Source organism: Cornus florida, unplaced genomic scaffold (assembly GCF_030987335.1).
Source record: "Cornus florida cultivar Cherokee Brave unplaced genomic scaffold, ASM3098733v1 CherokeeBrave_3.0.0_Hap2_Chr02, whole genome shotgun sequence".
NCBI classification, from domain to species: Eukaryota; Viridiplantae; Streptophyta; class Magnoliopsida; order Cornales; family Cornaceae; genus Cornus; species Cornus florida.
Window position 1 is genome coordinate 17,551,161 of NW_026775572.1, and position 17,966 is coordinate 17,569,126.

Genomic DNA, 17,966 nt, shown 5'->3' on the forward strand with positions numbered 1-17,966 from the left:
TTGTTTACACGGATGCTTCATTGCAGGGTCTTGGATGTGTATTGATGCAGGAGGAGCGACTGATTTCTTATGGATCTCGGAAACTTAAGCCTCATGAGCTTAATTATCCAATACATGATTTGGAGTTGGCAACAGTGATTTTTGCCTTGCGTATTTGGAGGCATTATCTGTTGGGTGAGTCCTTCAGATTATTCAGTGATCACAAGAGTCTGCAGTACTTGTTCACTCAGCGGGAGCTGAATATGAGACAGCGCAGATGGTTGGAGTTTGTAAAAGACTATCATTTTTCTATACAGTACCATCCAGGGAAAGCGAATGTGGTGGCGGATGCACTCAGTCGCCGACCTGTTGGTAGTCTTTCTGCTTTATTCGCTATTGAGTGGAATGCTTTGAAGAATGTGGATGAGTTGTCAGACGCTTTTATGGCTTGCATGGTGGTTACACCTTCCATCATTCGCAAGGTTTTACAAGCACAACTCACCGATCAGCAGTGTGTCGACAAGGTCACAGAGATAGCTTCCGGAGAGGTTCCATTCTACTATATTGGGGCTGATGGAGGTTTAAGGTACAAGGGACGGTTAGTGGTACCTTCTGCTGATAATTTGAGGAAGGATGTGATGACTGAGACTCACCACTCTGAGTTCTCTGTTCATCCAGGAGGCGATAAGATGTATCAGGATATGAAACGGCAGTTTTGGTGGGCAGGTATGAAGAGGGACATTGCTCTTTTTGTTTCTCAGTGCAGTACTTGTCAGATGGTTAAGATTGATCATCAGAGGCCGCCAGGAGCTCTACAGTCACTACCAATTCTGGAGTGGAAATGGGAGAGCATATCTATGGATTTTGTGGAAGGGTTGCCAAATTCTTGCAAGGGGCATAATTCCATATGGGTCATTGTGGATAGGTTGACCAAGTCAGCTCATTTCTTGCCTATTTGCACTGACTACACTTCGGAGCAGTTGGCGAGGCTTTATATTTCAGAGATTGTGAAGCTACATGGCATTCCATTGTCTATTATATCGGACAGGGATTCGAGCTTTGTATCTGGATTTTGGAAGAGTTTTCAGCAGGCTTTAGGTACGGAGTTACACCTTAGTACTGCTTATCATCCTTAGACTGACGGACAGACTGAGAGGGTGAATCAGATTATGGAAGATATGCTTCGGTCGTGTGTCCTGGATTTTAAGGGCCACTGGGGGGAATATTTGCCACTTGTGGAGTTTGCTTATAACAATAGTTTCCAGAAGACTATTGGGATGGCACCTTTTGAGGCGTTATACGGTCGACCGTGTCGATCACCTGTTTGTTGGATGGAGGTTGGAGAGCATCGATTCTTAGGTCCTGAGTTCATCAAGGATACTTCTGAAAAGATTGCTCTTATTCGAGATCGCATGCGTACTGCCCAAAGTAGGCAGAAGAGCTATGCTGATCGTCGCACTCGTGCTTTGGAGTTTCGGGTTGGGGATCAGGTTCTTCTCAAAGTATCTCCTATGAAGGGTGTTATGCGCTTTGGGAAGAACGGGAAGTTGTCTCCGCGGTTTGTCGGTCCATTCATGATTACGGATCGAGTGGGAGCTGTGGCATATCGGTTGGCACTTCCGGATAACTTGGATTGCGTTCACAATGTATTCCATGTGTCCATGTTGCGGAAATTTCTGCGAGATGAGGATCGGTATCAACATATTGATGTTGGGGAGATTGAGTTGCAGCCGGATGCAACTTATTTGGAGCCACCATGTCGTATTATTGACCGTCGGGATCAAATCCTTCGCAATAAGGTTATCCCTTTGGTTCGTGTGCAGTGGAGCCATCACAATGAGGCCGAGTCCACTTGGGAACGGGAGGATGTCATTCGCTCGCAGTTTCCTGAAATATTGGAAGAAGGTAAGGGCGAATTCCGAGGACGGAATTCCTTTTGTTAGGGGGGAAGAATGTAATACCCCTAATTTTAAAAGGATAACGTGTATTTAATTGGTATCTATTTCTTTGTTTAAATTGCATTCTATTTATTTAATTGATTATTCGTGTATTTAATTGGTATCTATTTATGTGTTTAAATTGCATTCTATTTATTTAATTAATTATTAAAGGTTTTAATTTAGGAAGTAATTTAGGAAGTATTTTAATTAACGATTTTTCAAAATTGAGGGTTTAGTTTCGTTAGCCGACACAGGATTTAATTAAGTTCTTTGGGCCGGTTAGGATTTAGTTAGGGCTCTAATTAATGTAGGGTTTTGGTATAACTCTATAAATATATGGGTATACGTCTGCCGAGGGTTTCTAAAACCCTATTCACCATATTCCCGTATACAGTAAAGAGAGAAGTTGAGAGAACAGAGCGTCGTAACGGTCTGTCAAGGAGAATAACAGAGAGGACCAAGGGAGGTGTTTGGTGGATTAGATCAGAACCAGATGAGGCTAGAAGGTAGTCAGTGGTTGGCGGAAAGCTTAGAACAACGGCGTCAAGGTTCTGTTTATAAAACTGTACAGGCAAGTTCTTCTCTTTCTCCTTCCATTTGGCTTGTGTTCTGTGCACCTAGACAGTCTCTAGGAGATTAATTGGCCTTAAACTGAACCATGCATGTTTGATATATGATTTGCTTGATCGTTTTATCTGTGCAAAATTTATTTACAAAATAATTATAGCGCGTATGTTTTCTTGACTCTGTTTTGGCACAACGTCCCACTGTTTTAATTTTTATTTTGAATCTTACTGAAATCAACCGAGGTCTGATTGGATACTAGATGTAATTTAAGACTTCAAATTTAAAATTGGAGGAAGAACAGAGGGGTTGGGATAAAACTGATGTCGCAATTTAGTTTCAGTATTGTTCTTCAACTATGCTAGTTTAAATGGCTTGATTAAACTCTGTAATTGTTTGCAAAACTATTGTAAACAATCTTGGGGAATGCTTCTAGACTAAATTACGAGTCCTATGATTAGTTTTAGAGACTAACAGAGTGGTTGGATTTGATCAGAGAAGGAGCGGACGGACTGAAACGAAGCACCGGGGACGAAGGCTCTCAGAGGAAGTGAGAGCCGGCTCCATGGAAGTGGGAGCCGGCTCCCACAACAAAGTAGAGCCGGCTCTAAGAAGTCCTAGAGCCGGCTCTAGGCTGGAAAAGAGCCTGCTCCAAATTCTGGAGCAGGCTCCCTTGGTATTTTTGGTTTATTTTACGATTTTTTTTAAATTTTCTACATACTATGTTCACTGTTGGAGCATGGAGACTGTTGGAATGAATTTGGAACTTTACAGAGGGATCAAGGAATGAATTTTGAGTGTCATTAAGACCCTAAATTGAGTAAAGTTTAATTCTAAGTTGTCGGGACAAACAGTGTAAAAATTAAGGCACTTAACAAATGGAAGTTGAATTAATTGTTGAATTAAAATTCAGCAATTTGATGGAACATAATGTGTTTATAAAACTTGTTTTAGAATGCATTCAAGTGCATGATAAGGTTATTTAATTATTAATTTTGATCTATGCATGCTTAGGAGGCTAGTTGCTGAATTATTAATTTGTTTACTGCAACTATATGTTTAATGCTTGGATTAAATATTTAAACAATCTTCTGAATTGTTTTAGCAATTTATTGGTTAATAATAGGATTATTTAACCTATTCACATGCATGATGGAGTCCCTGACATATTAAATTTGGTCTATGCATGCTCTGGATGTTAGTTGTTGATTTGTTAAATCGTCTCCTGCAACTATATGGTTAAATGCTTGGATTTAAATTGCTGAAGTTTTAAATAGTTTTCTGCAATTGTTTGGATGGTAGTTTTTGGTCTGTAAATTATTGAACTGTTATATATGTTGTAATTTACATGGATATGGAGGATGGTATGTACCGGTATGGGACGGTGACATACTAGGGACGGTTTAGCTCAAAACGCATAAACCTAACCTAATGGATTAATGGAATGGATTGAAAGATATCGAATCCTAATTGTGACTAAGTCAGATCAGCTGTAAACAAGTTGGATGACTTCCTGGATTAACGGATGGTAGTTAAGTCATATCAACTGAATAAGTTGAATGACTAACTAGTTGGTTTATTGTATGACAGTTTAATAAATAGTTGAACTGCCTACCCTGGATTTGGACGGACTTTATATATATGGTTATGGTACCACGAGTTGAGCTTGAGTCTCAGACTCGTTGGTTAGGGTGCGTATATGCAGTGGATGCGTAGCTGGTTATAATAGGTTGAGGTGTACCCTGTTAGGTCTAGGTACTCATGCCCACCTTTGGGTGCGTATTCGCATGTTGCCTTCTATTCAGGTTGAGACCCCTATTATAGACTAGTGAATGTCCCTTAGTGTGGATATATTTATACGTATGGACTAGATAGATATTGTGAGGTGTCTACGGTGTATCTGCGTATCGGGTCACTGTATGGATTGCAGTTAGATTAGAACTTGCTCGTGGGTCTGACCCACTCCTTTATTATTCTTTTCTGGTACAGGACGGTTCCAGCCTTAGAGCTTGATCGTGCTTGTCAATGACAGTCTCACTTTCATCTGAATACGTAGGACTTCTCTCGATGTTTCTAGCATTATCTGTTTTCAGTTTTCAGTTTCAGTTGAACTTTTGGTTAGGGGTCCATCAGTGGATTTCCAAGTTGTAACCTTGAAGTTTTGGAGGATTGGAGTTTCATTTTTCAGTTGTCCATGGAGGATTTTATAATTAATGTTTCTTTCAGTTTTATTCTATCTTTATTGTTCGTTTTGTCATCTGTGTTCATTTTAAAATACTTTAATTGTTTGATATTCCCTCGGGTTTGGGCCTGGGCCTGATCAACCCGTGTCTCGGATCCGAGGGGTATCACAGTTTCAATATACGATTCTCTGGGAAAGAAAGAGCCGGCTCTCCAAAGGAGGAAGTCGGCTCTAGAAGAGAGAGAGCCGGCTCCATAAAGGGGAGAGCCGGCTCCCCTGCTAGCAATACACTTACAGGTGTATTTTTTTTGGTTTTTTGGAACTTCAGGGGCTAGAATGTGGTTCTGGACTTTAATGGGGGGTTTTAAATGATTTATATTAACATGTTAAAATCCCGAAATTATTAATCTACGCTATTATGCTAGAATATTGGACAACATGAAATTTAAATACTAATTTGCATGCTATCAATGTTTATGGAGGATTTAATTGCTTGTTGTTGTACTAGCAAGTTAAATGGATTAACATGGATATACTTTTGAATATTTCAATATAATGTGCTCAGTTATTTGTCTGATTTTCATTATATCATTCTCTGGATTTTAATGGATGAATTATTTTATTCTGTTCTGTCATTTATATGAATTTTGTGGATTGTATGCATCGGTATGGGACGGTGGCATATTGGGGACGGATCAGTTCAAAATACTAAGTCCTACGTATTCTAGAATAAGGAAATAGATTAATTATAAAAGTTAAGTCCTACTTATATTTATGTCAGGTCAACCAATAGTTGAATGACATTATCTTGGTTTTGAATGGATTTATATATATATATATATATATATATATATATATATATATATATATATATGATTATGGTTCCACGATATGAGTTTGAACCTCAGGATCGATAGTTAGGGAGCGTAGATGCATTGGGATGCATAGTTGGCTATAATGGTTAGTGGTGTACTCTGTTAGGTCTAGGTACTCATGCCCACTTCAGGTGCGTTTTGCAAGCTGCCTACTAGTCAGGTTGAGATTGCCTTGTAGTCTAGTGAGAATCCCTTAGTGTGAATATATATATATTTATGGATTATTTAGTTATTGTTGAGTTGTCTAGGATGTATCTGTATCGGGTCTCTATTTGGATTGTAGTAGAGTAGAATTTGTTCGTGGGCCTGATCTACTATTATTTTTCAGGTGTTCGACAGTTCCAGGCTTAGAGCTTGTTCGTGCTGAGCAGAGACAGCCACTTACTCCTCCGACTACGTAAGACTATTATTGATGTTTTGGTTTTGGTTTTGGTTTTTTTTAGTGCAGTTATTTTATTTTTTTTTCCCAGTTAGGATATTATTAGGATCCACTAGATGCATTCCCGAGTTATAATAATATTTGAGGTTTTAAAAATATTAGATTATTTAATTAGTATTTCAAGGATTATTTTTAGATTCTTTTTAGCTTAATTATTTATTCTTTGATTCTTTTGTACTCATGCTTGTTTATATACTTAATTATTTGGTATCTCTCGGATCTGTGCTCGAACTTGATTACTCGTGACTCTAGAACGAGGGGTATCACACTTATTAGGTTCAATAACCCATTGGGCACACCTTTACTCTACTTACGCAACCTATATGTGTCTGTTTAAGGTTTTTGGTGCCTAAAAACATTATTGAAAATGTCTTTTTCACCCCAAACATTGAATATGAAAGGCACATGCGCGTATAATATATAGAAGTTGATGCAAAAGTGGCTTACTCCTCTATTCTCCTCTCTCTATCAGATCTCTCTTCTCGCTTTCGACCCTGGTCACCTTCTATTCCTCCCATGCTCATATGGTTCGATCTATTCTTTCTCTTTATGTGAAAACTGTTAAGGTGAATGTGCTATAGTTGCTGGAAAGCACCGCCCATGCACAAGGTTGACCAGTCTATCTCTTCTAAAACAACATATGAGAAAATAGGTTAAGCCGAAAGGATATGACTTATTCTTTCGATCTCTCCCCTTCCCGCTTGCCCCCTCATATTGAGCTTGCGCCCTTCTAACTTCACCAGTTGTCTTAGCTTCGTAAATGGCGCAGGTGTCACTCCACGATAGGCACTTTATCTATTGAATAACTATCGAAATGGTTCACGTAATATGGTTGCGTGGAGTTTGTCTCCCTTTGTGAATTGTTGGTTGATTTAGAAACCAAATTCGTTACTATTTCTGAAAGAGAAGGCAGAACGATCACGGCAAATTAAGAAGTCGGTCACCCACTCCCATCATCGTGAGAAAGCTTGGAATGGGGAAGGGTTTTTTTGAATCTGAATTCATTTTAGGATCTGTTGAAATTGAACTGGTTTCTCAGCTTCAAGTACAGTTATCGGCTAAAGACTAAACTTACTAGAAGGTCTTTCAAGGCTCTTGTTTAGCACACATTTGGATAAGGTATTTATTGTGGTAAGCTCATAATTCGACTGTTCCCTTTCAAGAGGAAGCATTACCACATCCTCATCCCCCTTTCTTGAATCAAATATAGTGGTTTGGCCATCAATAACTAACCAGTGTATATAGCTTATTTATGCCACCAAAGAATACAAAGAAAGGATTAGTTAATTGAAAGTGTGACTAGAGCCTAGTAAGGCCCCAACATCTATAACTGTCGAGATTATTCCCTTACCACTGACTATGCCTAAACATTATATGAATTTGATGATCTCTCATTGGTCCGATGTTGATTCACTTAAGAGTAAATATAGGGCATATATGTTACGCAGAAGGGGGCTTGAATCCTATTATTTAGCAAAAGGGTGGTTTTTTAATATTAAATATGAATGCCGGACTCGTCACTATTTTTGAAAGAGAAGGCAGAACGATCTCGACAGATTAAGAAGTCGATCACCCATCCTTATCATTATGAGAAAGCTTGGAATGGGGAAGGTTTTTTTAATCTGAATTCATTTTAGGATCTGTTGAAACTAAACTTGTTTCTCAGCTTCAGGCATAGTTATCGGCTGAAGACTAAACTTACTAGAAGGTTTTTCAAAGCTCTTGTTTAGAACACATTTGGATAAGGTATTTATTGCGGCAAACTCATAATTCGACTGTTCCCTTTCAAGGGGAAGTATTACCACATCCCCATCCCCCTTTCGCGAATCAAAGATGGTGGTTTGGTCATCAATAACTAACTAGTGAATATCGCTTATTTATGCCACCAAAGAATGCAAAGAAATGATTAGTTAACTGAAAGTGTGACTAGAGCCTAGTAAGGCCCCAACATCACCAACATCTAGAACTGTCGAGATCACTCCCTTACCACTGACTATACCCAAACATCATAAGAATTTGATGGTCTTTCACTGGTCCCATGTTGATTCACTTAAGAGTAGATATAGGGCACATATGTTACGCAGAAGGGGGCTTGAATCCTATTATTTAGCAAAAGAGTAGTCGTAGATCATGGAATATTTTGAAAGAGAATTGCATTGACGTACCTTCTTTTATGCCTAGGGACTGTCCAGCTTAGGTATCATCTGTTATACAAATGGTTTTCAAGACCTATAGTTAGGGAAATATGACGGCAGTGGAACAGAGGGTTGGTTCTCTCGCTAAGAGAAAATGAGTGAATGGAGTGGTTTAACCTTCGCCTGAGCCTTTTGGTTCTGTTTCTTCGCCTGAGCCTGGGCTTGGACCCTAGTTCATTAAATTGCGATGGCGTGAATGGGCCTTCAAACCCTGGAGCAAAAGAAATATTGGATCAACCGACTCAATCTATCGTCATACCTGACTAATCGACGTATCTGACTCGCCTGCTGTGACGGCCCTGGTTTTTCAAGCTAATACGTCCTGTGATGAACTAAAGTTTAACCCGATAACGTATCCGAATGCGGAAGTGAAAACAGAAAATAAGTTTCTGGAAATGCAATGCATCTCTAAGACTCTAAAGTGACCTTCCATCAGGCCACGGATCTCAACGAGAACAATTGCGGAAGCGAAAGATCAGAAAAAAAGATCGAACAAGCCCCCAAGGGCAAAATAGTCTTTTTACATGAAAAACATCTATGGAAATGTACATCATTCCCAAGACACATCCACGGCTTCCCATGAAGTCACGGAATTGAATAGAAAGCAAAGCGGAAGCAAATTAAAAAGGAAAATGGAAAAGTTTAGCCCTAAGGGCAAAATGGTAATTTTTGAAAATATTTAGGTGTTGCCGAGTGTACCAATGGATAGACAATGAAAAACTAATCAAGTTAGACTCAAAAATTGCTTGATTCGGAATCCAAACGAAGAATATATGGCCTAATGACGAAAAACATACAATAAAAGCCCTAGGGGCAAATTGGTAATTTTCTAAAAGATTCAAGTGTAATCGAGTACACCGTTGGATAGATGACGAAAAATTAGGCAAGTTAGGCTCAAAAATCGCCAAAAAGGGAATCCGGATGAAGGAGAAACAATCGTTTCAAAATCTAAAGTTGGCGCGGGAAGAGGGCGTCAAGGCAACCCCCATGCGTATGCCGCTCGCGCAAGGGCTGTGTGGGCATGTGCAAGAGGATGGACGCTGCGCACGCCAGGGCTGACAGCAGCCCTGAAGGAGGTTTTCTGATTTTTCCTGATCTGATGCCCCTAGGGTTTTTATTGTCCGTTTTTCGTCGTTATGCCATATCTTCTTCGTTTGGATTCCGAATCAAGCGATTTTCAAGTCTAACTTGATTAGTTTTTTGTTGTTTATCCATTGGTATGCTTGGCAGCACCCAAATATTTTTAAAAAATACCATTTTGCATTTGGGGCTAAACTTTTCCGTTTTCTTTTTTAATTTGCTTCTGCTTTGCTTTCTTTTCAATTCCGTGACTTCATGGAAAGCTCCGGACGTGTTTTGGGAATGATGTACATTTCCAGAGATGTTGCTTCTATGTAAAAAGACCATTTTTCCCTTAGGGGCTTGTTCGGCCTTTTTTTTCTGATCTTTCGCTTTTGTTCTCGTTGAGATCCGTGGCCTCATCGAAGGTAACTTTGGCGTCTTAAAGATGCATTGCATCTCCAGAGACTTATTTTCTGTGTTCGTTTTCGCATTCGGATTCATTATCGGGTCAAACTTTGGTTCATCACAGGACGCACTGGCTTGAAAAACCAGGGCCGTCACGCTTGCTATGCTATTAGATCAGGATAGGGGAAGGTTTAAAGATGGAATTCGAAATGCATTCTATGCGGAGGCTAAGGTCCTACTATAGTAATTGATGAGAACTAGCAAGGTTCCTTCTTGCTTCTAATGGCTAGGAAGTGGCTACGAAGGAAGCCAAAGGATGAACCAGGTGAGAAGTGAATTCATGCAACTTAAACTGACAGACGAGAGAAGCAATGCAAATAAAAGCTGCATAGTTGCTCTAACACCAGTAACTGATCGCTTGAAATTACTTAACACTTTAATGCAAAAAGTTGAAGTTTTCAACACAAGGACATAAGCGGGTAACGGGAATTTTTATATCCAGATCTAATAAGATGCAGGAGTGGTTCTGCTTGAGCTGCAAGGAAATTAAGGGTATCTTCTGAAGCATCAAGGACAGGAGTTAATGATTCTATAGTAACATGTAGACACTGGCAAATGTAATCAATGCACATCAGAAGCAGTTGCTCAGGAATCTTCCTGCCTACTGTAATATGCTTCTCCATTGACTGCATGACCAGACAAACTTGTAATTAGTATTGCGTATGAATTAGTTGTAAAAAAACAATTCAACATTCATGGTTCCTAACACCGATAATATTAAATATGATTGCCGGGCCCTCTTCTCGTTCCGCCCGCTCATGTACAAAAACTTAACATTCTACATTTCTTGGCAACCATTTCATGTTTGAGTAGTGTTATTCATCTACAGGGTTTCACCACTGCACAACATATTTTTATTTCAAATTAAGACTCAACGGAGAGAAAATGTAAGGATGGGGAAGGTTTTGAATTAAATATGACTGCCGGACTCGTCACTATTTCCAAAAGAGAAGGCAAAACGATCTCGGCAGATTAAGAAGTCGGTCACCCACCCTCATCATCATGAGAAAACTTGGAACGGGGAAGGTTTTTTGAATCTGGATTCATTTCAGGATCTATTAAAACTGAACTGGTTTCTTAGCTTCAAGTATAGTTATCAACTGAAGACTAAACTTACTAGAAGATTTTTCAAGGCTCTTGTTTAGCACATGTTTAGATATGGTATTTATTGTGGCAACCTCGTAATTCGACTGTTCCCTTTCAAGGGGAAGTATTATCACATCCCCATCCCTCTTTCGCGAATCAAAAATGGTAATTTGGTCATTAATAACTAACCTGTAATGACTCAATCATTTTCCTTTCTTTCCTTTTTCTCAAATTTTACGGATAAATTTTTTTCATTTAATTTTCTTTTCCGAGTTCTGTTTCTCGACGCTTAATGTTGTTTCTAGTGCTCAAAGATGGTTTCCGAGACTCTTTCCCTTGGATTGACAACTTCTTTTAAGGACCGAGTCATTTCCACATTTTTACTTTTTGGATACTATTCACTTTTCGTCATTTTCCCTATTTTGTCTTTTCCCCGTTTGTCACTTTTTGGCACAACCTCACTTTTCGTACCCGGAGTTGGTTTTTGACTTCATGTATCTTCATTCTTCAAAGTGGTTTTCACGAAATACGTATCTTTACTTTTGCAGTAAAGTACTCTAGTTGCTCCCGGTGTCTATAGGGGTATGGATGCATAGTTTTCAGAATCTTTTTCTCTTCTTGTGTTATTTTTCATAAATATCTTTTGAAGATATTTTATTTTAGGGGTTTTTAAGAAAATATTTTTGAAAGATATTTTCATTCTGGGTCATTAGTGCAGTTTTCACTTTTTAGAGGGGCCATTGTGCATTAATGAAAGTTATTGCAAAAATGCCTCGTTTTGAGCCTGGATTCTCGTACGAGTCTCATTTTCACTTTTCGTCAAGTCGTGTACTCTTAGAATTGCCTTCTGATCGTTTTCCCCCAGTTTTAAGGTTTCTGACTCCGGTTGCCGCCGAACTTGTTCAGGGTATATCTCTCTGCTCGGAACTCGGTTTTCGACTCCATTTCTTGAGTAGTTTATATTTTCTCATTTTGGTTCTTTTTCGTTCACGGATTTTTGCCGTTTGAGTGCGTCTGCGTGAATTCCACTTTTGCGGACCCGGCGGGGCCCTTTCGGGACACTTTTAGGGTTTTACTATAAATAGGGGGTTATAAAATTAAAAAGTTATCTTCCAATCTCTTCATGCATGACCAGAGACTGCCACCCTTCTTCTCTCAATTAAACCTTCTTCACTTTGTTAAAAAGTCATAGTGCCTTTGCGTTTTGTGTTTGTCTTGACTACGCGCATCTTTCCCCCTTATTAGAACCCGTTTTTGGCCAATTTTTGAGTTCGGTTGAGGTCAAGTTAGGATTTTGGTATGTCCTCTTTAGAGTTTAATGTTCACGACATTGTCCCCGACAAAACCCCGAAGTATTGTCAGATTCAGAGCTGTTTCATTTTGGTAGCTTTTGAGATTTTCATCTCAAATTGAGGTAAGGGATGTCTTAGGCTTTTATTTATGTTGTATTGATGATTTTATAAGCTTATACCACTTGTATGCATGTTTTGTTGTAATCCTAGAATTTAATTTAATTATTTTCCTTGTTTATAATTTAATTCTCTAGAATGTGTATAACTTAGAATTAAAGTATAGCATGCTAGTAAATTTGGCCTTGGTATGGTTGTTGACGTATATTTAATTTAAGTCATTTGAATAAGAATTGCAATTTTTATTGAATATTTTTTTTTTTTGTGAAAGATTAATTCTCATGGTGGTGCCTTGCATGAAATTAACTTGTGATAGGCTATTAAATTAAGTCTTGGCATGCTCTTTAACATACTTTAATCTTGGATCATTTGGATGAGTATGAAAATCTAGAGATTTTAATTAAATAAATTAATTAAAATCGATTTAAAGGTTCCATTGACTTAATTGAGTTTTAAACTTGATATTTGAAATGACCCGGACTTGTATACTAGCATATATTAATTTGGGACCATTTGAAGTTGTTTTAGTAGTTAGAGATTTAATTATCATGATTTAATTAAATTCTACTTTGTTGTTCCATTGGCTTAATTAAGATTTTGAATGGATGTATATAATGGCCATGCAATGTTGTTTAACATATGTTAATTAAGGATCATTTGATTAAGATTTGAAACTTAGAGAAATTAATTAGTTTATTTAATTAATTTTCGTTTCTATAGCGTTAATGATTTAATCATGTGTTTGACATTGATTATATGTTGAAATCATTGTTTTGGACTTGTATTAGTTCATGAATTTATGATTTCAATGTTAAGATATATTGTTATAGCATGTAACGAATCGCACACTAAAGATTCAACATTTGTCATGCCTTAGTAGTTGTGGACTTAGAGCATGTATTATATGTGTTTCCAAATTCTGTTGTGCATGGTAGATAGTTGATTATCTTGTATATACATGTTGATATAAACGTTGTTGTATAATTTGTTGATTTTGGAAAGTTGGGGAGGTCGTTGTTTAACTACGACTAAGACATGATTCTAGTACGGGAGATTGTCCCTCTACAGTCTAGTGCGCACATAGGGAGGTTACCCATAGGCTGGTAACCCTAAAGTAACTATGGTGTCGGTCTGATCCGGCGTGATGTCCAAGTATCCACTTTGTTTGATTTCACATTTTATTTCAAGTTGATAACTAGATGATATCGTAACTTGTTGTTCCTTATTTGATTTTCTATTTTGAGTTTTAAGATGTTAACTTTGAGAAATCATGCTTTATGCGTTGTATTGGAAGTTTCAATGTTGGTTAAATTACATCGATATTATTATTTATGTTTTGATATTCAAATGTAGCTTAGGAACAATCCTATAGATTCATTTAGAACATAGACGTTAGGTGACATGATCCACTTAAGTTTTTTTTGTGTTTTAGATTTCAAGTTGAGAACTTTGAGAATCTATATCTTGTTGCTTTGTATAACATGCTTCTATATTGTTTAAATTGCATGAATGATGTGATCTATGCTAGAAATGATTTAAGGTATCTTAGGATACTCCCTGAGTCTCATCTTGACATAAACATTAAGTGGCATGATCCCCTTTAACATGTTTCACCTTAAAGTGATATAATTGTAAAATGATAAGTGGATGCATGCTTATCTCCTACGAGTAGTTTTATGTTACTCACCCACGTAATGGAGACATTTTTCAGGTACATGGACCTTGATTTGGGATGCATACTAAGCCATGGAAGTTTCGTAGACTTGAATTATCATTTTCATGAAAATGTTGGCATGGAATCCTATTTATAGCTTTGTATGTCAAAACTTGTATATTTGATTCCATATATATAACGTGTACATAAGTACACCTTTTACGATGTATTTGACATGTAAGAGATGAGGCCGGAAGCCTATGACTATTATTTTGTATCATATGTAACTTTTAACTTCAATAAATATTATGAAAATATTGGAAAATGAAAAGTCATTGCTTCACTATGTTTGCATCGGGTGTGGGAATTCCATTTTTATTTTTTCATAGGGTCCCTCATTAATCATGTATGAAGTGTGACCAAGGGCCAAACAGTAATTTGAAACCATTTCATATTTTTGGATTTCAAAATTTTCATTTTGAGTTCATTTTCGCCATTTTTGGCCGTAGGTGTGATACCCCTCGGATCCGAGACACGGGTTGATCAGGCCCAGGCCAAAACCCGAGGGAACATCAAACAATTAAAGTATTTTAAAACGAACACAGATGACAAAACCAATAAAGATAGAATAAAACTGAAAGAAATAATAATAGTAAAATTCTCCATGTGTAACTGAAAATTTAAAACTCCAATCCTCCCAAAACTTCAAAGTTACAACTTGGGAATCCACTGATGGAACCCTAACTAAAAATTCAACTGAAACTGAAACTGAAAATAGATAATACTAGAAACATCGGGGAAAGTCCTACGTAATCCGATGAAAGCGAGACTGTCCTCGACAAGCACGATCAAGATCTAAGGCTGGAACCGTCCTGTACCTGAAAAGAATAATAAAGGAGTGGGTCAGACCCACGAGCAAGTTCTAATCTAACTGCAATTCATACAGTGACCCGATACGCAGATACACCACAGACACCTCACAATATCTATCTAGTCCATACGTATAAATATATCCACACTAAGGGACATTCACTAGTCTATAATAGGGGTCTCAACCTGAATAGAAGGCAACATGCGAATACGCACCCAAAGGTGGGCATGAGTACCTAGACTTAACAGAGTACACCTCAACTTATTATAACCAGCTACGCATCCACTGCATATACGCACCTTAACCAACGAGTCTGAGACTCAAGCTCAACTCGTGGTACCATAAACATATATATAAAGTCCGTCCAAATCCAGGGTATGCAGTTCAACTATTTATTAAACTGTCATACAATAAACCAACTAGTTAGTCACTCAACTTATTCAGTTGATATGGCTTAACTACCATCCGTTAATCCAGGAAGTCATCCAACTTGGTTACAGCTGGTCTAACTTAGTCACAATTAGGATTCGATATCTTACAATCCATTCCATTAATCCATTAGGTTAGGTCTTAGCGTTTTGAAGCTAAACCATCCCTAGTATGCCACCGTCCCATACCGATGCATATAATCCTCCATATCAATGCCAATTACAATATAGAAATCATAATTTAGTAATTTACATTCCAAAACATTATCCAAATAATTGCAGGAAGATATTTAATGTTCTAGCAATTAAAAATCCAAACGATAATCCATATCATTGCAGAAAGTATTTTACTATTTCAACAATTAGCCTCCAAAGCATGCATAGGTCAACTTCAATACATCAATGACCCTATAATGTATTTAGAAATATTTATAAACATATTAGATCCCACTGGAATGCTCAAAAATAAGCTTGAGCAATTAAGTCTTCTTCCATTCCTTAATCGTGTACAATGTGCATAAATTTTATACAGTTTGTTCCGTTAATTTAGAGGTAAACTTTAATCAATTAAAAGTTCTATTAATTCCCAAAGTTAACTTCTTAATCACTATGGCAAGTCCCAATATTTTTTTTTTTACAGTTCAAACACACAACAGCTTCAAACAGTGCATTAAACACCTTCCGGAAGCAAATTGAGCGAGAACAGGTTATGAACAAAGGTGGAGCCGGCTCCAATTTTTATTGGAGCCTGCTCTACTTGGGTAGAGCCGGCTCTACACCTCCTAGAGCCGGCTCTACACTAGGGGGGAGCCGGCTCCCTCCTCCATGGAGCCGGCTCTCTCCCTCTCTGAGAGCCGTCTGTCTGTCTGTGACTTCTGCGACCTTCTTCTTCAACGCCGGCCGCTTCCCACCCGTTCTATTTAGTTTTAGACCATTCCCAAGGGTCCTAACTATGTCCAGTATAATCCCCATGGAGTGTTTACAACAATTGAAATCAAAAACAAAAAAAACTACAAGTTCCACAGACAAATCATGCTTAGGAAAAACAACTACTGTAATGAACTTTCAAAACCCATCACCGAATTTATTCAAGGCAAAGATAAGGTTAAATTGACATATAAAAACATGCTTAATTCAATTATTGATCCATTAAAACCCTAGAGTATGTCTAGGTGCACAGAACACAGGCCAACGGGAAGGAGGAAGAAAAGAACTTGCCTGAAGTTTTGGACTCAAAACTTGTCGCCGTCTTCCCAACGTCCGGTAACCACTGCAACACTGTCTAGCCTCCTAATACCTCTACCCTTCCCTTCTCCTAGGTCCAACCCTGAAATCCCCGTCGAATCCCACACCAAACAAAATCTGTTCTCTCAAAACCTCACTCTGTTTTTATGTTACGCGAGTAGAGTCTTTTTTTTTTTTCCTAACCTTAATACCAAGAAGCATGTATATATATATAGGCATACAAATCCCAAACCCTAATCCTTGTTTAATAGAGACAAAACCCTCATTGGCCCATAAACCGACCTATGATATATACATTGCCGGCTATAAACTGAAACCCTAATATAACTATATGTGTCCCATACAGTCCCGTGAAAACCAAATTAAACAAAACAAATAAATTTACCACTTAAATAATTAACTATAATTAAATAAATTAAATCAAAACAATTAACTTAATTAAATTAAAACAATTAAATCAATTTACTAATTAAAACACTTAAACAATTAAATAATCAATTTACTAATTACAACACTTAAACAATTAAATAATCAAATTAATTCAACTAATCACACATAATCAAATAAAATGCAATTAACTACTAAATTAAAATCCCCGGGATATCCTTTTTAAAATTAGGGGTATTACAGTAGGGGGGTCGTATTTTGCATCGGCCATTTTTGAGAGCCACGGACCACTCCCGCGTGCTTAAGAACATTAAATACGTTTGCGTGCATAATCATTTTAGCCTAGAAATGCATTTAGGGTTAAATGAACACTTGGTGCAAAGTTGCATTTTTCTTATTTTTGGCTTAAACTGATCAGGGGCATTCTGGGCATTTCATAGCGCCTTTTTTTTTTCTTTTTTCTTTTTTCTCTTCTTCTTTCAACATGGTCGGGTAGAAAACATGATTTTAAGGGGGGTTTCTTCTTTATATTTTTCCAGAAAATGTCATCTTGGTACCGAAAATCCCTTACAAAGTTCAGTTTTCTGAGATGCATGTAGTAGCTTTTTAACTCTCTTGGCCTAAACTGATCTAGGGGCATTTTGGAAATTTTTTTTGAAAACTAAATTCTGGTCTTGATATGGTCACATAGAAAACGTGATTTTAGGGGGGGTTTCTTCACAACATTTTTCCAGAAAATGTCATCTCGGACCCGAAAACCCCTCGTCAAATCTGATTTCCTGTGCGCACCTGCACTATTTGAAAAAGTCTGTTGTAAGGGCATTTTGGAGATTTCACGTCAAAAATAAATTTTTCCTTTGAGATGGTCAGCTTGGAAAAATTATTTTAAGGGGGGTTTCTTCTTCGTATTTTTCCAGAAAATATTACCTCAAAACAGCGCACAAACTTCAGCATTTTGCCCAGGTTATTATTCATTGCTGTCAAAAAACTATTCACGGCCTCCGCGACGTTAACTTGATTAATTTTTCACTGTCTTTCCAATGGTGTGCTCGGTAGCACCCAGATCTTGCCAAAAATTACTATTTTGCCCTTGGGGCTAAACTTGTCCGGTTCTTTTTTTTTTTTTTTTAATATCTTCCGCTATGCTTTTTTATGAGTTTCGTGACTTCATGGGAAGTCACGGAT